Here is a 24,739-nt window from a genome sequence, read left to right on the forward strand (position 1 = left end):
TCCCTGTTTCTATCTTTGGAACTGATCCACAGAATCAGTTTCCAAGAGATAGACAGAAGATCCGACATGTGTAAGGGACTTACACTGCCGGATCTTAGGATGCAGTACCGCATCCGCCGCTGGGGGCATTTTGCGTCGAAATGCCGCCTCGGGTATGCAAATTAGCACTTACGGAGATCCACAAAGCTTTTCAGCTTCATTTTTTCTCCATAAGTTTTAGTTTGCAATCGTAAAATTAGGGCTGCTTTTACAAAGTGTAAACTGTTTACACCTTGTAAAAGCAGACCCTTCTGTCCAGCGACGCGTTTTTTTTTTGTTTGAAATTTTTTTTTTTCGCCGTATCTATTTTTTTTTCCCGACGCAACTTTATTGACCCGTCGCGATCCACAAAGCTCGGTGTAACGTAATTTCGCGCTATGCACGTCGGGAAAATGATGTCACGATCATGCGCAGTACGGCCGGCGTGGGAGCGCGCCTAATTTAAATGGGAATCGCCCCCATTTGAAGAGGAACGCCTTGCGCCGGCGGAATTTAAGTTACACAGCCGAAAATTTCTAGGTAAGTGCTTTGTGGATCGGGCACTTAGGTAGAACTTTTAAGGCAGTGTAACTTCAATGGGAATTTTTAGGTTACGCCGGTTCTTTGTGGATCTGGCCCAGAGTGGGCACTAGTGCCTGACTGGTCTTTCGTTGCAGGATGCTGAATATTAGTGCATGCATTGCTGAAGAGCAGACTGTGCGTTGCTGAAGAACAATGTGTTGCTGAAGAGCAGGCTTTACTAGCAGGGAGACCAGAACAGGAAATAGGCACAGGTCAGCAGGTTTAGATGCAGGTAATCAGGGTCAGACAGTCAGGGTTGGCAACTGAGAGGCAGATCAGATACAAGTGGCAGGCAGAAGAGTAGTCAAAGCCAGACCAGGGTCTGTAACAGCTGGCAGATGGGTGGATAAGCAGAAAGAGCCAACAGAGACAAAATCCAAAAACAAGCCAGGAGTCAGAACAGGGAGCATTCCGGCAGAGTCAGGAGGCGATCAAGTCGGTAACAGGAAGTCAACACAGAAACAGGTAGCGGATATTCAGGAAACGTAATAGATCAAATGGCAAATACTCATAGCCATAGTGTAGCTTAAATAGCCTGCCTAGCGTTTGTGCACACTAGCGCACCTGTTCGCTTTCGCACATCTGCAAATGGATCATTCTTCTGCACAGAGTAATGCGCCTTTCCCAACAAGCACGCAGCTTCTCCAGTAAGTGTGGGAAACCCCTTCAAAATTGTTGCCAGAGTACACCAGTTCTAGTGCTTTCTCCTTGGACCTTGGATTACTCCAGCTTGTTGATAACATGTGTTATCCAAGCTACCTTTGATTTCAATGTGAGGGACGATGCCTATTAGAATAACCTCAAGCACCTTTGCTCTGTGCTGGTTTGCTAAAGTAGTGATTATCAGCTTGTATATTTATATCAGTCTCTCCAGTCAAGGAGCTTGCAATCTAATCCTATCACATGCATACATATACATAGGGGGCCAGATCCACAAAAAGCTGACGTAACTTAAAAAATCCAATTTAAGTTACACTGCCTTAAAGTTTCTACCTAAGTGCCTGATCCACAAAGCACTTATCTAGAAATTTCAGGCTGTGTAACTAAAATTCCGCCGGCGCAAGGCGTTCCTATTCAAATGGGGCGAGTCCCATTTAAATGAGGCGCGCTCCCGCGCCGGCCGTACTGCGCATGCGCGAAGTTACGTTACGCCGAGTTTTGAGGATCGCGACGGCTTAAAGTTGCGTCGGGGAAAAAAAAAATGACAGCGGCATGCATTCCTGAGGGAGAACTCCATGCCAATTTTCAAAGAAAAAACCGGCATGGGTTCCCCCCCCAGGAGCATACCAGGCCCTTAGGTCTGGCATGGGTTGTAAGGAGACCCCCCCCACGCCGAAAAATTGACGTAGGGGGTCCCCCTACAATCCATACCAGACCCGTATCCAAAGCACGCTACCCGGCCGGCCAGGAAGGGAGTGGGGACGAGCGAGCGCCCCCCCCCTCCTGAGCCGTGCCAGGCCGCGTGCCCTCAACATGGGGGGGTTGGGTGCTCTGGGGCAGGGGGGCGCACTGCGGGCCCCCCCACCCCAGAGCACCCTGTCCCCATGTTGATGAGGACAGGACCTCTTCCCGACAACCCTTGCCATTGGTTGTCGGGGTCTGCGGTCGGAGGCTTATCGGAATCTGGGAGTCCCCTTTAATAAGGGGGCCCCCAGATACCGGCCCCCCACCCTAAGTGAATGGATATGGGGTACATCGTACCCCTATCCATTCACCTGGAGGCAAAAAGTAAAAGTTAATAAACACACAACACAAGGCTTTTTAAAATATTTTATTATTCTGCTCCGGACGCCCCCCCTGTCTTCGTTATTAGCTCTTTTACCAGGGGGGGCTTCTTCTTCCACTCTCCGGGGGTCTTCCGCTCTCCGGGGGTCTTCTCCGCTCTCCGGGGGGGGTTTCTTCTTCCGCTCTCCGGGGGGGGCTTCTCCGGACTCCGGGGGGCTTCTTCCATCTTCTCCCCTCTTCCGCTGTTGACTCGGCGAACCCCGGTTCTTCTGCAGCTCTCCGGTGCCTTCTTCTTCAGCGCCTTCTTCTGTGGCGTCAGGGTCTTCTCTTCCTTTCTTCCGATGTTGCCTCGTCGCCTGTTGTCGCTGTAATGATGGAAGCGCGCCTTGCATCCCATTTATATAGGCATCACCGTCCCATCATGCTCCGGTAGGTACCCACGTGGTAAAGGGGACTCCCAGATTCCGATAAGCCTCCGCCCGCAGACCCCGACAACCAATGGCAAGGGTTGTCGGGAAGAGGTCCTGTCCTCATCAACATGGGGACAGGGTGCTCTGGGGTGGGGGGGCCCGCAGTGCGCCCCCCTGCCCCAGAGCACCCAACCCCCCCATGTTGAGGGCACGCGGCCTGGCACGGCTCAGGAGGGGGGGGGGGGCGCTCGCTCGTCCCCACTCCCTTCCTGGCCGGCCGGGTAGCGTGCTTTGGATACGGGTCTGGTATGGATTGTAGGGGGACCCCTACGTCGATTTTTCGGCGTAGGGGGGGTCCCCTTACAACCCATACCAGACCTAAGGGCCTGGTATGCTCCTGGGGGGGAACCCATGCCGGTTTTGTTTTTACAAATTGACGTGGAGTTCTCCCTCGGGAAAGCATACCAAATGCCGTCGCTGGAATGGGCCTTTACAAGGTGTGACTAACTTTACACTTTGTAGAACGAGCCCTAATTTTACACTTGCAAAATAACACTTACGGCGCAAAAAGGAAGCTAGAAAGCTTTGTGGATCGCCTTAAGTGCTAATTTGCATACTAGCAACGGTATTTCGACTCGAAATGCCCCCAGCGGCGGATGCGGTACTGCATCCTAAGATTCGGCAGTGTAATTCAATTACACATGCCGGATCTTCTGTCTAACTTTGGAAAAAGCCTTTTGAGGATCGTTTCCAAAGTTACACACAGACTGAACAGCAGTTAAGTCGGAGTATCTCTTTTGAGGATAACCCCCACTATGGCCAATCTATCAGCATATCTTTAGAATGTGGGAGGAAACATGCCACCTCCATGCAGGCAGTGTCTTGGCTGGGATTCAAACCAATGATCCTAGTGCTTCAAGGCCAAAGTGCTTGGGTGGAGTCTAGCAATCACTGTGGGAAGAATGTATACTGTGCTGGTAGAGATCTGGGACAAACCAGCTTCTTCATTTATCCTTTGCATTTTAGATTAATGATATTACCTTGTTTTGATGTGTGTTTAGCTCTATTTTTGTGATATAGTAAATATTTTCTACAGAGAGCATGATGTGTTTCCTTTTATCTTCTTGAGCCTATCAGACTGGAAAATGCCTAACTGTTTGGATCAATTAACCGCTTGTCGACCGCACTTATATGTCGACAGAATGGCACGGCTGGGCAAATGGGCGTATAGCCCCTTAACAGAAGCACTCCCTAGGTCACACTTAACCCCTTCAGCGCCAAAAGACATCAATTTTGTTTGGGAACCACGTCGCACGACCGCGCAATTGTCAGTTACTAACTGCTATAAGAGTACTCCAGTGAGCAGGGGCGGACTGACCATTCGGGCCCCATAATCTCATATTGCCCAGGGGCCCCATGAGTTGTCAGTCCGCCCCTGCCAGTGAGGCAATGCTTCCTTATTCGGCCTTGGATCCCTCCAGCTGTTTACCTGTGTTACCAGGGCAACTCTGGACCTGACTGTGATGCTGTCAGTCAGGATTATCACAATTAGCTGTTTGTTTTCTGAGCTGTTTTACTGAAGAAATCATTCTCAGCTTGGCTCTATTTTGTTACAGTCTTATGTGCTATGCAGCCACATTACCCGAATTGAGTCACAGAAACATTGCTGAAAAGTCTATCTTTGTGCAGCTTTAATTTTTCTGCAGTGTATGCATGATTTTTTTTATTTTATTTTTTCCATCTTGAACTTGCTTAGTAATATTTAGGTTGATTCAGGTACGGCCGCGCAGTTTTAAGACGGCATAGCCTAGCGTGTTTACACTACGCCGCCTTAAGTAAGAGAGGCAAGTACATGATTCTTAAAGCACTTACCTCCTTACTTAGGGCGGCGTAATGTAATCGCGGCGGGCGTAAGGGCGCCTAATTCAAATTGGTTGGAGAGGGGCGTGTTGTATGGAAATGAGGCTTGACCTCACGTTTTTTGAAGTTTTTTGCTACTGCGCATGCGCCGGGCGCCTACATTTCCCAGTGCGCATTGCGGGTAAGTAAGCCGTACGGGCCTATTGATTTTGACATGGACGTAAACGACGTAACTCCCGATTCGCGGACGACTTACTCAAATGACGTCAAAAATTCGAACCTCGCGGCGGGAACGGCGGCCATACTTTAACATTGTTATTCCACCTCATAGGTGGAATAACTTTAGGCCGCCTAAGGCCTTACGGAAACAACGTAATTCGACTGCGGCGGCCTGGCGTACGTTCGGGAATCGGCGTACAAGCTCATTTACATAATCTACGCCGGCCGCAATGGAAGCGCCACCTAGCGGTCATCTGAAAAATTGCAATCTAAGATAGGACGGCGCAAGCCGGCCTATCTTAGATATGTTTAAGCGTATCTCTGTTTGAGCATACGCTTAAACATACGGTGGCGTAGATTCGGGTTAGGTCGGCTTATCTACTGATAAGCCTGCCTAACTCTTTCTGAATCTACCTAACAGTTTCTACATTTGCACCTATTTAAGAAAGTAAAGTTACATGTACTTCTGATCGGATCATTTGCCCGAATACCCATTTTGTCAAAGCACTGTCATTTTTTAAGTGGTTTTTGGTTTGCTCGGTCAGTTACAGGCACATATTGAAGGAATACAACTCACTTGAAAATTTCTACCTTTTCACTGACATTCTGCAAAGAAGACTGAAGGATCTGATAGGAAACCACTTAAAGTATTACAGTGCATTCTCTGTAAATTACACATTTGCAGTGTGCTTGCAGCCTTTGAAAAAATGCCAGTACAATGTGTTACCTGCACTAAAGATAAGTCCTATTTCCAGCTGTACATCCTGATCCTGTTTTGATGTAACATGATTTATGCTGACATCTCCCTAATAGGGTATCAGAAGATAAAAGTGATCTTCAATGAGTCTTAATTAAGGTGCAGCTTTTTCTGGGAACAATGATGGCCTACTTATAACATTAGCAACGTGTTCCAGGCTGGTAAAGTTTAGGACAGAAATCAATATACGTAAGTATCAGTTTTGTGCCATAAGTAACAGCAAAGTTAATGTTGACTTACTAAGCCCATAGAAACGTGGAAATGGTTTTGAGGCTAATGTTTATGTTTAGCACAAAACAATTTTTTCTTTGGTTTAGATAGCTTTGGAAAGCAAAGAAACATCTATCAAGTGTTTATTGTTGTCTTTGTCCTCTTTGGGGGATGTATCCTAATTGTTATGGTCACCATTGTCACCAAGACAGATGGTGATGGAAAATACAAAATTTGGCAAGTTGTCACCAGAACAAGGGGTGAGGGTCAGAGGGCCAAATCCTCAAAAGGGATACACAGGCGGAACTGCTGTTCAGCCTGCGTATCCCTGTGCCTATCTTTGGAACTGATCCTCAGAAGCAGTTTTCCAAAGATAGGCAGAAGATCTGACATCTGTAAGACACTTACACTGTCAGATCTTAGGATGCAGTACCGCATCCGCCGCTGGGGCCATTTCTCATTGAAATGCCGCTTTGCGTATGCAAATGAGGACTTACGGAGATCCACAAAGCTTTTCAGCTTTGTGTTTTCTGCGTAAGTTTACGTTTGCATACGTAAAATTAGTTCTGCTTTTACAAAGTGTAAATTAGTAACACCTTGTAAAAACAGATCTTTTTTTCGATCGGCGCATTTTTATTTTTTTTTTCCCGGCGCGTAACTTTTTTTTTACCCGACGCAACTTTATTGTCCCGTCGCAATCCACAAACGTCATTTAAATTGTCATCGCCCCCTGCAGAAGAGGACCGCCTTGCGCCGGAGACATTTAAGTTACACGGCCTGAAATTTCTAGGTAAGTGCTTTGTGGATCGGGCACTTAGGTAGAAATTTTAAGTCAGTGTAACTTAAATGGGAAAAGATAAGTTAGGCAGGATTTTTGAGGATTTGGCCCAATATTCTAATCAGTACACCTGTTCCAGTGACAGCTTTTTACAAGGGGAATTCCACTCAGTTTGTAGATATTTGAACCTCCTGTTGCATCCCTAGCTATGCATGAGAGAATTGTAGAGGCTGAATCCTGTAAACTAGAGATAAGCTAGTATAGCTTACTGCAATGTGCACATCATCACAACTCTATGGCCCATATTCTCTCTAAAAATCCGCGGGCTGCGCTTAAGGCACTTACACTCCGCTGTCCCAACTTACAGGAGCAAGTGTTGTATTCCCCAAACACTTGCTCCATAAGTTGGGACGGCGGAGTGTAAATGCCCCGGCGTAGCCTGGCGGATCTCCAAGGGGGCGGCTTGTATTCAAATTAAGCACGCCCCCGATTCTAATAAACTGCGCATGCGCCGGGCTTCAAAAAGCCCAGTGTGCATGCTCCAGTTCTCGGCGGAAAACGTCAATGACGCCGACGTGTGCGTCATTGACGTAAAGTCGTATTCAAGAACGACTTACGGAAACGACGTACCCGACGAAAAAACACGACGCGGACCCGACGCCATCCGTAACATGGCCTACGTGGGACTTGCGGAAATTTACTCCTCATATAGCAGGACTAAATTTCCGCTTATGCAAACGACGTTAGCGACGGTTACGAGACGCGAACTTGTTCGGGAATCGGCGTAGAAGGATCATTTGCATACGCAAATGAGTCCTTCACGTAAATGCCATCTAGCGGCGGCCAGCGTCATTACATTTAAGATCCGCCAGTGTAAGTGACTTACAGATGGCGGATCTTAAGTGTATCTATGCGAAAATGATTCTAAGAATCAGTCGCATAGATACACGGGCCAAAAAAGGGAGATACGATGGAGTATCCTGAGATACTCCATCGTAACTTCTATGAGAATATGGCCCTATGAGTGTATACTTGAGTATATCCACAAACATATAGGCCCGGATTCAGGAAACACTTACGCTGACGTATCTTGCGATACGCAGTGTAAGTGCACAGATGCGCCGTCGTATCTAAGCGCCTGACTCTTAACACAAGATACGCCTGAAATGTGGCTTCATTCGCCGTCGGAGCCTGGGCACATATTTACGCTGGCCTGCAAGGGGCGCTTCCATTGATTTACGCGTCGAATATGCAAATGACCGAGATACGCTGATTCACGAACGTACTTGTGCCCGTCGCAGTAGTATACGCCGTTTACGTAAGGCGTACGTCCGGCGTAAAGTTATTCCACCTATAGGAGGTGCATCCCATGCAAAGGTATGGACGACGGAACAGCTGTCGTATTTTATGTCATTTACGTAGTACTACGTGAACAGGGCTGGGCGTAGGTGATTCAACGTATCTTAGGCGTTCGATCCGACGTGATTCTGAGCATGCGCACTGGGAAGCGTCCACGGGACAGCGCATGCGCCGTTCGTTCGGCCCTTCATTTGCATGGGGTCACGGTTAATTTAAAATGTATCACGCCCACTACCTTCCAACTTTCAATTAGGTGGACTTACGCCGGCCAATTTACGTTACGCTGGCGCAACGTAGGGAGCGAGTGCTTTGTGAATACTTCTCTTGCCTCTCAGAGTTACGGCGGCGTAGCGCATATGAGATGCGCTACGCCAGCACAAAGATGCGCCGATCTACCTTAATCTGGCCCATAATCTGCTGCTGGTAGTTTCCCTGCTTGTTAAGGGAATTGGTATTGCCATTATATTTTAGTATTTAAAACTAAGTCTGTACTGAGAGTAAAAATGGCAAACACAGCACTTGCACTTATTTTCAGAATGTCTGAGTTAGTCATTTCTTATGGTGTTGCAAATGCAACGTTGTGGCGAACAAAGAAAATCATACTGCATGAAAAATACATTTATGCTTATATTTCCACAATTATGTTTACATATCCAAACATCTATTAACTCCCTGAGGACTTTAATTATATCCCCTTTCCTGTCCAGGTAATTTTTCAGTTTTCAGCATTGTGGTAGTTTGACTGACATTTACTCAGTCATGCAACACTGTACCCAGATGAATTATATATCTTCTTTTTTTTTGCGACAGATAGAGCTTTTTTGATGGTATCCAATAATCCCTAGGATTTTCATGATTTACTATATGGCGGAAAAATGACCAAACATCTGAAAAAATGTTTCTCTTACTCTGTTAAAGCGGAAGTTCACACAAAAAGTGAACCTCCGCTTTTCAGAACCCTCCCCCCCACCGGTGTCACATTTGGCACCTTTCAGGGGGCGGGGGGTGCAGATACCTGTATAATACAGGTATTTGCACCTACTCCCGAACATAGATATCCACAGAATCTGCAGATACCCTGTTTCTCTGAAAATAAGCCCTACCCCAAAAATAAGACCTAGCGTGAGTTTCTGGGATGGCTGCAATATAAGCCCTACCCCAAAAATAAGCCCTAGTTAAAGTCCTTGTAAAAACATGTAATCCGTTCTGTAAAAAGATTATATAATGTGCAGTGTGTCTCCCTTTTGTAACTTTATTGTGGAAAATACCTTATTTACAGCACTGCTTGGTGCTCAAGTGACCCGCCGAAGCTCTTCTCCTCTCCTCCCGGCTGATGTCAGCTGTTTTTTTTTTCAATAAAACTTTATTAAGCCCCTACCCACTGCAGTACTCAGAGTGGGGCTGACGTCATTGGGGATCTTAGCCCCTCCCTCTGCAGTATTTGGAGAAGGAAAGAAGAGCTCCAACGGGTCACGTGAGCGGCAAGCGGCACTGTAAATAAGGTATTTACCACAATAATGTTACACAAGGAGACACACTGCACATGATATTATCTTTTTACAGAACGGATTACATAATTTTATGAGGTCTTTGAACAAAGGTTTATTTTTGGGATTACAGAATTTCACAATGCTGACTCCAGAGCTGACAGGGGGAGAAACTTTAAATAAATAAGACATCCCTGAAAATAAGCCCTAGTGTGTTTTTTGTAGCCAGAATTAATATAAGATCGGTCTTATTTTCGGGGAAACACTGTAATCTATGCCACTTCCTGTCCCCAACTGCTGTCTTCTGGGAGATAGAAGACAGGAGGGACCATTTTGATTGCGCAGTGCGACTCACACATGTGCAGTAGGGAACCGGGAAGTAAAGCCGCAAGGCTTCATTTCCTGATTCCCTTAGCAAAGATGGCGACGGCAGCATCCGAGGACCGAGACATGCATTGGCCTCGGGTGCTGACATTGCGGGCATGCTGGACAGGTAAGTGTCCATATTTTAAAGGTCAGCAGTTGCAGTATTTGTAGCATGCTGGTTTTAAAAAAAAAAATTGGGCGGACCTCCGCTTTAAAGAAAACACAAAAACACTCTGATAGGGCCCTTTCACACGGCCGGACCGTATGTCCGCTTTTTCATCCAGCCGTGTACAGATGATAAAGGGACATACATTGGTCCCTATGAGATCGCGGGTATCAGCGGATTAACATCCGCTGACACCCGATCTCACCCGGTTCCGCATTCCTCCGATTCTGCAGACGGAGGAAAACCCTATTTTTCCATCCGTCTGTGGATCGGATCGGGTGAACACGGACAGACGGTCCATGTTCATCCGATCCCGCCATAGAGGAGAGCGGAGAAAAGACAGGGCAGCCTGAACAGTTTGTGGGGACCGCCATGTCATCCGCCGGCTCAGCGAGGATCAACGGAGCGATCCCCGCTGAGCAAGCGGAGGTTCACGTGCTGGATCATCACTGATCCGCCCTGTGTGAAAGGGCCCATAGAGAGAAAAAAAGTTTCTCTTACTCTGTTAAAGAAAAAAAAAAAAGAAAAATGCCAGCACAGTAGAAAAACCCAAAACTCAAAAGTGATCTAATTGTTTGCCATGCATTTGGGAAGATGAAGAAAAGTACAGGTATTGAGGGGACACAAATATGGAGCATGAAAAAGGTGCATTGGATACAGTGGGGCTGATTTACTGGAGATTTGTGGATGTGGTGAAGCTCTGCTAATTTCCATCATCCAATGATGTGCAAGTAAAAATCTATTTTTTCTTTTTTTGTTTTTTTTCCCTTGCAACTGATTCTTTACAAAGTGAAGCTTCATGACTCCAACCACCTAGGCGATCAGAAGAGTAAGTTCTGGAGCGGGCTCCAGGATGAGGACTTGACGCACGTGCACGTGAAGGTGGGAGGTGCCGGAGTGCTCCATGGCGTGTGGTAGCGGGAGCGGAGAGCCGACGAAATCAGCCTCGGACCGGTGGATGCCAGTGTGAGAGGCTGACACCCCCGGAGTCCGAGTCGGAGACTCAGCCCTGCCCTGTCTGGCCCAACGAAGGAACCTCCATACAGACGGGACCTAGAGGGATACCACGTGACCTGGATGAAGCCACGTGATTGCCCAGCACCGCGCCGGGAGCAGCTGGGGAACGGAGGACGCGGCGCCACGAACGAGGATGATCCAGGAAGGACAACGGAGTCTCAGCAGCATTGGCAGCGGCAGCAATAGGCCGTCAAGGAGGTCCTGAGGCGCTCAGTGGAGCCGAGCAGGGTCGGGTGCCATCCCGCATCCCCCCCCTCCTCCCCGAAGCCCCCCTCCACTCCCCCCGGTTTTGTGTTCTTGTGCTGGGACTCTCTGCTGGTGCCGCAGCTCAGGAGATAAAAGGGAAAATTTCTAATAAGTGTTATAAGTGTTATAACTAGTGTGCAACGAGCTAATGCTGTACATGTTTGAGTAAAGACTCTGCTATAGTCTTATAACACGGAGATAGCAGGACTATTATCATTATCATTAATGCGGTGGTCATTAGCGGTTACCAAAGCATGAGGTAGAATGTTTACGGGTGATTCACTAATATGTGCTAAGCTGACAAGTGTACCTAAAGATATGGGACTTAAGCTGCCTTGATTCCAGGGAAGAGACTTGTGGCAGAAATCCTATATGTTGCGGAGCTGGCTTGATTTTTTTTTTTTTTTGTATCTCACCAGTAAGGTGCCCATACTTAATTACCTGTGACTTGAGTGGCAGTCAGACCAGGGAAGTTATACTGGTTCGAGTCCTATTTTTTACATACGTATAAAAAGATTGTATATATACATTAATTTATGAAGGAGCAGGACTCCCCTTATATGTAAAAGGATCGCATTGATCAACTAACGCGGACATACAGAGAAACTAGCTCGGCAACGTGACTGTGGGCTGAGGTACCAGTGCGTCAAGAGACGCTGAATTGAGCTATATCACCAGTTGCCTTTAGAAGATACCAACATCTTGTCAGATTAAGTCACTGGGAAACCCTTATGTGCAAGGTGGCCGTATAAATTATAACACACAGAATTATATGCAGCGTACAACCGAGTGAAGACAATTAACCACTTCCATACCAGGTACTTACGCAGCTTCCCGCCCAAGCCAATTTTCAGCTTTCAGCACTGTCGCACTTTGAATGGCAATTGCGCGGTCATGCTACACTGTACCCAAACAAAATTGGCGTCCTTTTTTCCCCACAAATAGAGCTTTATTTTGGTGGTATTTGATCACCTCTGCGATTTTTTTTTTGCGCAACAACTAAAAAAAGGCTGAAAATTTGGAAAAAAAAATTACATTTTTATTTTTTTCTGTTAATTTTTTTGTAAATAAGTTTTCTCTTTCAATTACGGGCACTGATATGGCGGCACTAATGGGCACCGATGAGATGGCACTGATGGACATCGATGAGGTAGTACTGACGGGCACAGATGAGGTGGCACTGATTGGCGGCGCTGGTATGCGACACTGATGGGCACTCATAGGCGGCACTGATGGGCACACATAGGCGGCACTGATGGGCACACATAGGCGGCACTGATGGGCACACATAGGCGGCACTGATGGGCACACATAGGCGGCACTGATTGGGCACTCATGGGCGGCACTGGGCACTCATAGGCGGCACAGATGGGCACTCATGGGCGGCACTGATGGATACTTATGGGTGGCACAGATGGGCACTGATAAGTGGGCACTGGGCATGGATGGGCACTGTGGGGTGGCACTGATGGACACTGGGGTGGCACTGATGGACACTGGGGTGGCGCTGATGGACACTGGGGTGGCAGCACTGATTTTTGCCAGGTTGCCAGTCAGTGCCCATTTGTGGGCACTGACTGGCATCTTTTTTTTAATGCTTTTTTTTTTATATTTTTTTTAGACTTTTTTTTTTTTTTGCTGTCTTTTTTTTTTTTTTTTCCCACCCTGGTGCTCCAGGGTGGGCATCCCTGGTGGTCCAGTGTGGCGATCCGAGGGGGGGCTGCACTGATAAACAATCAGCGCGAACCCCCCCTGTCAGGAGAGCCGCCGATCGGCTCTCCTCTACTCGCGTCTGTCAGACGCGAGTGAGGAAGAGCCATCGACGGCTCTTCCTGTTTACATCGTGATCAGCCGTGGTTGGACACGGCTGATCACCGAGATCGGAGATGCAGGGTGTCAGACTGACACCCCGCATCACCAATCGCCGCGATGCGCGCCCCCACGGGCGCGCGCGGCATGAAATCCTGCAGGACGTTCTAGAACGTCCTGTCAGGATTTCATAACCACTTCCCGGACGTAAATCGGCTATAGGCCGGGCGGGAAGTGGTTAAAGTCTCAACAGATTAAGGAGTTGCAAAACTTTCACTCAAAGCACAGACACACATATAAAACCTCACTGGATGCTTGGGAAGTCCAACCCTGAGAAAGGCTACCCTGGGTAAGGAGGACCCAGAGAAAATACCGCAGCTCAAACTCTAAAATCATACGGTGGACAGCCCTTACATAGGAAGATAAAGCTACAGTTGGCTTGACCATTGTAGTAATCGAGCTGGGTATCGGACGGGGAGTAGACAGGATTCAATAGGGAGGCGGAGTGGAGGTACCCCCACTCCGGGTCCTTTTGTTTTTTTTTTCCTTTTCTCCCCTTTTCCCTGTGCTCTTCACTGGGGACCCCTCCCCTGTATTCTCTCTCCTCTTTGGTGCTCCCGGCCGTCTCCTCCGTTTTTCTTATCTCCTCTTTCCCCTCTGCGCATCATTTTTCCCCTTGAAGGGAGAGGAGAGAATAGTAAGAGGGGAATAGATATTCCCACATAGAGGAGCTCAGGCAAGGCTGAGAAAAAATAAATCGTAGACTGTAAAAAATCCTTATTCAAACTGGGGAAGAGAATCAGACCCTCCAATAAAATGAATAGATCGACGAGAGGTGTCACCTTAAAACCCACTAAGAATAACTCGGGGAATAGCTCCATACAGCAATATATGACTCAAGAGGGGAGCCTTAAAAGTCCGGGTCTCGCAAAAAAGACTGAAAAGAAGAAGAACGAATTAAAAAAGGGAGCAAATAGTGCGGAGAGTTCTAAAAATGAAACAACAATAGAAAGCGAGCAAGACCACAATAACTCTGAAGAGCTTACCCTAGACTTACAGGACACACAGCCCCCTACAAAGGCAGAAATGAACGCAATGCTATTAAGGATGGAAAATGTCATAAGGACAGAGATCAATAAGGTGAGAGTAGACCTCGGAGGACTCAGGGAAAGAGTTGTAGAGACAGAAAGGAGATTAGAGGAACAGGATCAAGAAATAAACTCCCTGAAAGGGCAGGTTAAGGCCCTGACCGAGAGCCAGAGAGTAGCGGCTTATAGGATAGAGGACCAGGAGAATCGCAACAGGCGACAGAACCTTAGAGTCAGAGCGATAGTAGAGGAAAAGGATGAAGATCTCATGGATATCATGAATACAATTTTTTGCCCCTTACTTGAGAGACCAGCAGAATCGAAGCCCCTCAAAATCGAAAGAGTGCACCGAGTGGGGAATCCTCAGCAGATAGATAGATACGGACCGAGGGATGTTGTCGTCCGATTCAGGAATTACGTTGATAAAGCAGAAATCTGGGGAAGGCTTAGGGGGAAACCCCCCCCGAGATATAGAGAGACTGACTTACAAATATTTTCCGATCTATCTAAAGAAACACTGGCAAGGAGAAGACACCTGAAACCACTCTTAGAGCTGATGCGGGCACAAAATATAAAGTACCAATGGGGTTTCCCGGCATGCCTTATAGGCATTAAGGGAGGTAAAACGGCACGACTAAGATTTCCGGAAGAACTGAATGAATTCTGCTCTAAAATGCAGCTAGCAAAACCCGATTTATCGGCCTGGGTAGATTAGTTGGGTTCTGAATTGCCTGGATCTCCAAGATGATGGATCGGGGGGGGGGGGGGGGGGGTAGGGGAGCCAATGGAGTGCCCGAGCACCACCACAATAGAGGAGCTGAGGGTGAAGGCGAGGATTCGCCCTTCCGAGGCTCGTAGGCCAAGAATAGGCCAGGGGGGGAGAGGGAGGGAGGGGGGAGCGGGTGGGAATTGGAAGAGCTGGGGGGGGTGGGGGGGAGGCAGGGGGACCATCTGATCGACTCCACAAGAAACTTTCTTAAATGCTTTAAAAAAAAAAAAAAGTTATATGACAGATATTAAGTTTCTCTCATACAACGTAAAAGGACTAAATTCTCATATTAAGAGACATAAAATTCTCTGTGAATTAACACAGTATAAAACAGATATTGCCTATCTACAAGAGACCCATATTACCTTGGAGTCCAATATAAAGTTGTACTCACCAGAATACCCGGTATGGTATTACGGGAATACAATCTCATCGCGATCCCGTGGGGTCGCTATTGGATTCGCTAGTAGAGTCCGATTCACATTGGTGGATAGACAAACAGACCCTGAGGGGAGATTCCTGTTCTTGAAAATAAAACTAGGAGGAGAGGTTTATACCCTGGCTAATGTGTATGCCCCCAATGTGAACTCGGTTAAATATATTAGTAAAATTATGAGAAAATTAAAAGAATTTGAAGAGGGCCATGTAGTATTGATGGGAGATTTCAATTTCTGCATGTGCCCAAGCCTCGACAGTACGTCCTGTGTGCAGGGGACAAATCGTGAGCATCTAAAGATACTGATAAAACAAATGACACAAAATCAAATGGTGGATGTATGGCGGATCCTCAATCCTAAGGCCCGCGATTACACATTTTTCTCACCTGTACATGGGACGTACTCAAGGATCGACTATGTCCTCATCGACCATAGACTTCTGGAGAGTGTGATAGAAGTAAGGTGCGAGATCATGACGTTATCTGACCACGCTCCTATAACCATGAAAATAAAAACTTCTATACAAAAAGATACACCACCAGAATGGAGACTGGACGAGAGTCTGTTGGGGGATGAGGAGGTAGTCGAGAGGGTACAGAAAGAACTGGAACGCTATTTTCAGGAGAACGATAAGGAGGGTATCTCAAGAGCATCCCTCTGGGATGCCCATAAAGCCTATATAAGAGGAATTTTTATTGCAGAAGGGGCAAGGAAAAATAAAATAAGAACGAGTAAATTAAAAACACTAAGGGAGGAGATATATAGGCTGGAACAGGAACATAAATCACAGGGGCAAAAGAGGGAAATACTTCATAAGTTAAGTATAAGAAGAGACGAATATAGAGCTCTGGCGGAACAAGAAACTAAGAAATATATAGACAGGACAGAAAGAGAAAGATATGTCTGGGGAAACAAACCTAGTAAAAACCTGGCCAGAATGGTAAGAAAAAAGAAAACCAGGAATTTTATTGAAAAAATCAGGAATAGGAACGGTGACTTAGTCCACGCGACAAATAAAATAGCAGAAGTCTTTCGGAGCTACTATGAAGAACTATATGGTGTCCAACAAAAGATCAGGTGCCCACGCGAAAAAATGGATAAGATTAGGGAAATATTACAGCTAGCTAATCTCCCGAAATTAGAAGAGGGGGAGGTAGAAGGAATGGAAGAATCTATAACGGAGCAGGAAATAAGCGAGGTCTTAAAAAACACTCCTAAGGGGAAAAGTCCCGGGCCAGATGGCTTTACATCTGCCTACCTACAAAAGTTCAGTACCATCTTAATCCCCAGACTTTGTCAATACTTTAATGGCCTAGGAATAGACTACGAGATGAGTAGAGAGGCATTAACAGCAACGATCACAGTGATTAAAAAAGAGGGAAAGGATAATACGATTTGCTCAGGTTATCGACCGATCTCACTCCTGAACGTAGATACTAAACTGTATGCAAAAATTTTGGCTGAACGAATGAAGGGAGTGATGACAGCCATTGTCCACCCAGACCAGGTAGGCTTTATTCCTGGGAGGGAGGGAAAAGACAATGGTGTGAGGGCGCTCCTCCTCCTCGAGCAGATTAAAGAAAGTGGGACCCCCGGTCTATTCCTGTCGGTTGACGCTGAGAAAGCCTTCGACAGGGTAGACTGGGGATTCCTGATACAAACACTAGAATCTATAGGAATAGGCCCAGGGATGATAAGGAGGATTAAAACCCTATATTACCATCCTTGCGCAAGGATCAAAATTAACGGTTCTCTTTCCGCACCCTTTGAGATGAAAAATGGGACTAGGCAGGGATGTCCCCTGTCCCCCCTCCTCTTTGTCCTATCATTGGAACCCCTTCTGGCAATGGTCCGACAAAACCCAGAAATTTATGGAGTAGAAGTAGGTGAAGATGAGCACAAACTGTCAGCCTTCGCAGATGACATATTATTTTTTATAAGCAGCCCAAGAGTCACTCTCCCGAAGGTAATAGATACCCTAAAACAATATGGCGAGGTCTCAAATTTCAAAATGAATACAACAAAAACGGAGATCCTGAATATTAATATTCATAAAGAAGAAGAACTATTTTTGCGGAAGAAATACAATTTCTCGTGGCAAAGAGAGATAAAGTATTTGGGTATAAAAATGGCAAATACTCTTAAGAAAATATATAGAATAAACTTTATCCCCCTTCTTGACGAAATTAAAAGAGAAATTAAAACCATATATAATAGACCAATTTCGTGGTTTGGGAGGATAAATGTGGTAAAAATGGTTCTTATCCCCAAAATCTTATATAAATTTCAAATGGTCCCAATTTATCTGCCACCGTCCTATATGAAAATAATTAACTCCCTTTTAATGAAATACATTTGGAACAATAAAAAACACAGAGTCTCTGCACAAATTCTAAAACGGACCAAGAAAAAAGGCGGTCTGGCTGTACCTGATATCAGATTGTACTATAACGCTTCGGTCCTCACACGGGTTATAGAATGGGTTAAAGAGTCCCAGGATAAAAGGTGGATAAGTATTGAATGCACTTTAGCGAGGGCACAGTTAGGGAGATTAATTTGGAACCCCCCACATTGTAGAACCCTACACACGTCAACACATGCAATTACACATAATGCTTTAAGGATATGGGATAGATTACACAAACAATTAAAAACGAAATTTAATTCACCTCTTATAGACTTGAAAGAAAACGAATATTTTGCACCCGGGACTAAAGAGGTAGGTGGTAAGTGGATTAAAAATAGAACACAGTTAAAAGATATAATATCAAAGGGCAAAATTATGACCCTTCACGAAATTAGGATTGAAATTGGGGCGCTCAACAAGTGGAGATACCTTCAGTTGGTGTCATTCGTTAAGCGCCTCCCACACCCTTTGAGGTCACGAGAGGAGTACACTACACTGGAACATATGTGCAGTACCGAAAGCTCAAAAGGAAATATTTCCAAAGTATATAAATATTTGCAGAAAATAGATGAGTCGGATACGCTAAACTACATACAAAAATGGGAGAGAGACCTAAGGCCCCGTACTCACGACCAAACATGTCTGCTGAAACTGGTCCGCAGACCAGTTTCAGCAGACATGTTTGGCCGTGTGTTGGCCCGAGCGGACCATTTTGGGACGGATCAGACAGGTTTCCAGCGGACAACTGTTTCCCGGACTTGTTTTAAAACAGTCCGCTGGAAACCTGTCCGCCCGGACATGTACGGTCGTCTGTACAGACCTACCGTACATGTCCTGCCGCCCGCATCCCTCGCATGCGTCGAATGACTTCGACGCATGCGTGGAAGCATTTTTAAGGCGGCCCGCCCACGTCGCCGCGTCATTGTCGCGGCGACACCGCGTCATCGACGCGGCGACACCGCGGACACGCCCCGCGTAATGTTTACGCGCGGGCTTCTGTTCGATGGTGTGTATAGCCATCGAACAGAAGTCCCCGGGCAGTCCCCGGCCAGACATGTCCGATGGAAACGGTCTGCAGACCGTTTTCATCGGACATGTCCTGCCGTGAGTACTCGGCCTAAGAGTTCCAAGGGGGAAGACGACCATAGGAAGAATTCTTAACTTGACCCACACTTCGGCGGTTGATGTAAGAACCGCCGAGATGAACTTCAAATGTCTGACAGGATGGTACGCTACCCCAGATAAAATTGTTAAATTCAGAGTAGGAGAGTCAGAGGAATGTTGGAGAGGATGTGTGGCAAGAGGAACGATGGCCCACCTGTGGTGGGACTGCATAAAAATCAAAATGTTTTGGGGAAAAGTCTTGGCCCTAATAAAAGAGATAACTAAAAAAGAAGTGGAAGACAACCCTTGGGTAGTCCTCTTTCATGGGGGAGATACACCAGTGAACGAATATAGGGGATCGCTGATTCCGCATTTGTTGAATTCTGCGAAACGATTGATACCCCTAAAATGGAGAAACCCGGAATGCCCGCAAATATGGGAGTGGATCGACTCCGTAGAGGGTACATATAGGAGGGAGAAAGTAAAATATGGCGCGGAAAAGAACAAGGCAGGGAACAAGGACATTTGGGAAACATGGACTGAATTTAAAAAGTCTTGGAGGTACGCAGAAAATATGAGAGTGGAATAAGAATGCAGTAGTATAGGAAATAAAAATACTAGGTGGAGTCGGGAGAGGGTCTGGGGGGGGGGGACGGGCAGTTGGGGGGGGAGGTGGAGGGAGGGGATAAGGGAGGGGTTTTGCGCCACGGTACCACGCTGTGATAACTTGTTGGACCTTGTATTCATGAGGAATGTTCTAGCCCGTTTTAATTGTTAAAGGGTTGAAAGAAGTTATGTGTGGAGGAGAAAAAAAAAATATATATATATACAAAAGCAGAATAACAAATATAGAAACAAGTTAAAATTACCACAAATGATGCTATACCTGAAGTAGAGACGGAATTATGAATAAAATCATGAGCAGGTCTCTTGCTGTGGTTATGTCTGACGTGGCGAAAAAAAAACAAAAAACAAAGTGAAGCTTCATCACATTCATTAGGTTTTGGGGAAAATAAATGAGTGCAACTGCATTAGTAAAGTGTACAGTCTATTTTGCCATAGTAAATCGACCCATTAAATGAATAGGTAATACGCAGATGGATCAGGAGGTAAAGGGGTTATTACCTCTTGAGGTGTAGAAGTTTTTCTTTTGTAAAAGTTTGGCTATCCTCCTGATTTTGCTCTTACCTTCCTTTTTCAGGGTTGATCCTTTCTTTTGCAAAGTCCAATGGAGCCAACCTTGATTAGGTGCTCCTGGACAGAACTAGAGTTGAATGTGCACTGTGCATCAATACAAACACACAGCCCCATGGCAAGTCACTTGTCTGTTCCTTTTGTTCACCCTCCTCCAAGCTGATTGTTGACCCCTATAACCTGTTACTGGGTGTGTTCTCCCGAAAAGTAAATGTAAATGTTTGCACGCTTATATGCGGCAAACAACCTGGTGGGAAATGTTTCCTTGAATGAAAAAAATTGCATTCAAGTACAAAAGTCTATGAATGGGCACAAGCACACACATTTTAAAAGCTCCTGCCTCATTCATATACATTTACATCTAAAAATACATAGTCAATGAGCAGCATTTTTATTTTTGACCTTCAAATCCACAGTGTAAAGAGCCTAGAGGTCAGATGAATAACCATACACAAATGCAGCAGCCAGTCTCCTTTAAAATCAGTCTAGAATAGATTTTCCTTCCAATTTGCCATGTCATTCAAACATTAGTAAAATATTGATGCCTGCAATAACCATATATGCATATGTCTCAATGTGCCCAAGGTGTTTTATGGACATGTCTGCTCCATGCCAATCGTCTGCATTTGTTAGGCTGGAGAATGTATTTGTATGCAAATTCCGACAAGTACTTTTGTGAACACTTACACTGAATAGTAAAAAGGCAGCATATTAACAAATGCACATCGCAAGAGCTGCCTGTGCAGAATTCTCTAAACAGATTTCAACGCATTCCTTCAATACATAAGCAGAATATTGCTTAGAGTAGTCATGACAGAATGAATGTCAAATATGTTCCTGTTTCTTGGGTATACTAATTAAAATGCAAGTGGCTCTGGTGATACACAGTTTATTTTCTCTTTGTGCTAATGCTCTACAATTGATGCATGTTTATGCAGCTCGTATCCTCCTTTAACCGACACAGTTATTTGCCAAGGCTGAAGTACATTGTGTTGATGATGTTTATCACAAGTGTATATTGATTAGCTGGTGGAGAAGGGCTAACAGCCAGCAGCATAGAGCAACCTTTGGGTAGTTGATGCCAAATGTTACGCTAACTAAAGCCTCCAGAATAAAATGTTGCCTGTTTTGTTTCTATTTGCTCCTGTTTAGAAGATTGAACGTTCTGTGGCTGTAGGGGCTGGCTTAAAAAAACAGGACAGAAATCTAAACAAAAGTTAAACTGCTGTGGGTTGTAAGATAAGCTAATAAATCTGACTGTCACACATTGATACCTATACTACCCTATTTCTTTAATAAATACCATGTGCTGGTTAAGTATATTAAAATACAAGAGCAGTTATTATGTCATTTAAAAATGTTCCTACTTAGCACTACATTTTAGACATGTGCACACTGAAATATTTTGTTTCTTAATTTCGTTTTCGCCCGAAAAATACATTTATTTAGTTACTCCCAAAAATCATTTTTATTTATTTTGTTTTTCGTTAACAAAAATGCATTCGTCCGAAAATCCAAATTAAGGTCGATTCTGTCATTGAAGGCTTATAGTGTCTGTCGAATGTTCTAAGAAAAAAAAAAAAAGATTCGACAGAATCTTTAAAAAAAAAATTAAAAATTTGACTCTTCACGTCTCTCTATGTTGAATCTGTGATTAAAGGCTTATGGTGTCTGTCGAATGTTCTAAGAAAAAAAAATTGACTCTTCATGTCTCTCTATGTCGAATCTTCATGTCTCCCTATGTCAAATCTTTTCTCTCAATGTCGAATCTTTTCTCTCTATGTCAAATCTTTTCTTAATATATCAACTCTTCTTCATGTCTCTATAATGTTGAATCTTTTCTCTCTATGTCGAATCTTTTCTCTTTATGTAGAATAATATACAAAAACGAAAATAAAGCATTTCGGATCTTTCGGTTTTTGTTTTCTGTGCTTTCGTTATCGTTTGTTAAAACGATAACGAAAATACCTGAAATACGTACGAAAATGCATTCGGACGAAAACGAATGCACATGTCTACTGCATGTTGGTCTTTGCTTTTCCAAGTTGGATCTTGGGTGGTTGGTTGACGGTTAAACCATTTGTTGCATAAAGGAAGCGTGATGTCTTATGCTGTCTTATGCCACTGATACTCCTAGCAATAGATGCAAATTCAAGCAGCTGTTTACCAAAAATTGATCATTAAAAAATGAAGGTGCTCTATTACTAATAGTTTCCCTGTTTGTGGTCGGCTGTCTTAAATCTGTTGGGTTGATTTTGGGATCTAGTGCTAGAGAAATAAAATTGCCTGAAAACTGCTATATATTAGGTTTGCATAAAAACCCCCGTACACAAGCCAGAATTGCTGCAGTCTCTCGGGAGACTCATGGAGGAGAGTGCCATCGCACATACTGAACCAGGTATGCCCCTTCCTATCACCCCCCCCTTTCTTTTACCTCGAGGCTGCTTTTTGTAACTAATAGGTTACATATTTCTCTTTATCATACTAGGCTTATCATTGCCTTAATCCTTGGCTACCAGCCGGCATCCAGCTCTGGTTTCTCATGTCTACTACCAGGAAATGTTACATGTATTGAGGATTGTTAGAGGGTAGTGGTCGCTCTCTGCCTTCTCCCTTCTCCTCAAGCCCTGTCCTCCTTCATTGAAGGTAGGATGTCCCCCTTTATTATTTTTGTTATTATCCAATACCAGCTCGATATTCTATTCATTGCACTATCTTCTATCTTTTACCTTTCAGACTGTTATTATTTAGTTTATGCGGGTCATTTCCCTACACTTTTTACAACGTCCAGCAGCCCGGACACAGTCTATTTCTTATCTTATTTTATTGACAGAAAATTTATATATTGATCCCCCTACCAACCAACACTATCTGTAAGTACCTATACCAGCTATTTTTATTCTAGTATCCTCTCCTTCCCAAAATTACTCTATATTCTATATATATACATACCTATCCTCGCTCCCACTGTATCATTGAGGAAATGCTCTGGGGTTGCGTTCACCTATCAGGACTTTATGCTCCCTTCCCTTCCCTGTTTTCACCCCCCATGTCCTCCTTCTTCTCCCCCCCTCCCCCCCTCTTTTTTCCCTCATTCTCCCCTCACTTTCTACCTTCCCTCCCCCTTTTTCCCCTTCCCCCCCCCCCCCCCCCTTTCTCTCAATCTTCCTTATCCTCCTTTTTCTTTCCTACTTTCATTTGCCCGTATATATATTTATATGTATATCTATTTATTTTATTGCTTCACCAGCGCTATTATCCAAATTGATATACTGTTCTTACTTTTCTTTTTTGTGTGTTATTGTTTAATGTTGTTCTATAGTTAAAACTACATTGCTGACTCCGTGAGGAAGCGCTGCTAAAGCGCGAAACCGGTCGAGTCCACCTACGCAGCAAGCCAAACCACCGCAGACATTTCTCTGCCTGCATTTCCACAACGTGACAGGACCACTAATTACATTCATGCACCTTATTCCAAATACTTTTGGAAGTGTTCAATTTTATTGTTGATATTTTGTTATAATTTATGTATATATTCCTGTCAATGTTCATGGATAGGCTTGCCTAGATTAGCCTGTTAGATGGTTTTTTGTGCTGGAAACGGCAATACTCTTTCTTCTGTATTTTTCTACACATTATGATATTTTATATCTAAATAAACAAATCTACTTTTTAGAAAAAATTCTTTTCTTGTATATATATTCTGACCAACCAAATCGTGCCTAAAAAGTCCAAAAACTAGCCCCTAGTTCCCTCCTTTATCATAGGTTTGCATAAAGGTGACTGTTCTGATTGCACAGTGACCTGCCAGAAGAAAGCACAGCACAGGCCCAAGTGTTAAGCCTCAGGCCTCGTACACACGACAGAGTTTCTCGGCAGAATTCACCGAGAAACTCGGTCAAAACCCGGATTCTGCCGAGAAACTCTGTCGTCTGTACAGTTTTGGCTCGATGGAGCCGCCGAGGAACTCGACGAGAAAATAGAGAACATGTCCTCGTTGTTCTATGGGAGAAGGCGGCCCGCCGAGCTCCTCGGCGGCTTCATCCCAAAACTCGACGAGGAACTCGACGTGCCAAGCACGTCGAGTTCCTCTGTCGTGTGTACGGGGCCTTATACACACGATCCAACTTTATAGCCAACATTTTATGACGGATGCGTTGTGTAGGATAATCCGACCATGTGTATGCTCCATCAGACAATTGTTGGCTGAATTATTGACCTCACTACAGCATAGGGGTAAGACTTTCCTTCCATAAGGCAAGTTTATAGATCTATCTTTGGTGGCATACACTATAGGTGCCAAGAGACATGCCAGATCTACATCATTGAATGACATTATTGATGTTGTATTTACATTGTGGGTCATTGTTTAAGAAAACTTTAAATAGCAAATTATGTCCCATGATGAAAAGTTAACACCAATCATGTTGTCCAGCAATGTAGATCCAGTGTGAATCAGATTAAAATCGACCTGCCCTGCCAACATATTTGGTCAATGATGTCACTCAGCATCCCCAACAAATGTTTTCAATTACAAACAGATCAAAGTAATCCGGGAACAGTTATTTTGCTACAATAGCGCTATTTAAATGACAGATCCTTGCCTGGCTGCTGTTTGTAAACAAATTAACTAGGAATCCCTCATTTAGCAGCTGTAGCACTACTGCTTCTAAATGACAGACACCTTGCTGGTTTATATACAAACAGCAGTCATCCAGGGATCTGTCATAT

General features: G+C 44.9%; 1 long non-coding RNA gene across 1 annotated transcript; it reads left to right on the forward strand.

The window, feature by feature from the left end:
• Window positions 1-22,337: 22,337 nt before the first annotated feature.
• On the forward strand, window positions 22,338-23,715 carry LOC120924821. Its single transcript, XR_005746435.1, has 4 exons — window positions 22,338-22,406; window positions 22,497-22,654; window positions 22,745-22,881; window positions 23,331-23,715. It is a non-coding gene; the product is annotated as an uncharacterized LOC120924821 (long non-coding RNA).
• Window positions 23,716-24,739: the final 1,024 nt, after the last annotated feature.

Source organism: Rana temporaria, chromosome 1 (genome assembly GCF_905171775.1).
Source record: "Rana temporaria chromosome 1, aRanTem1.1, whole genome shotgun sequence".
NCBI lineage: Eukaryota > Metazoa > Chordata > Amphibia > Anura > Ranidae > Rana > Rana temporaria.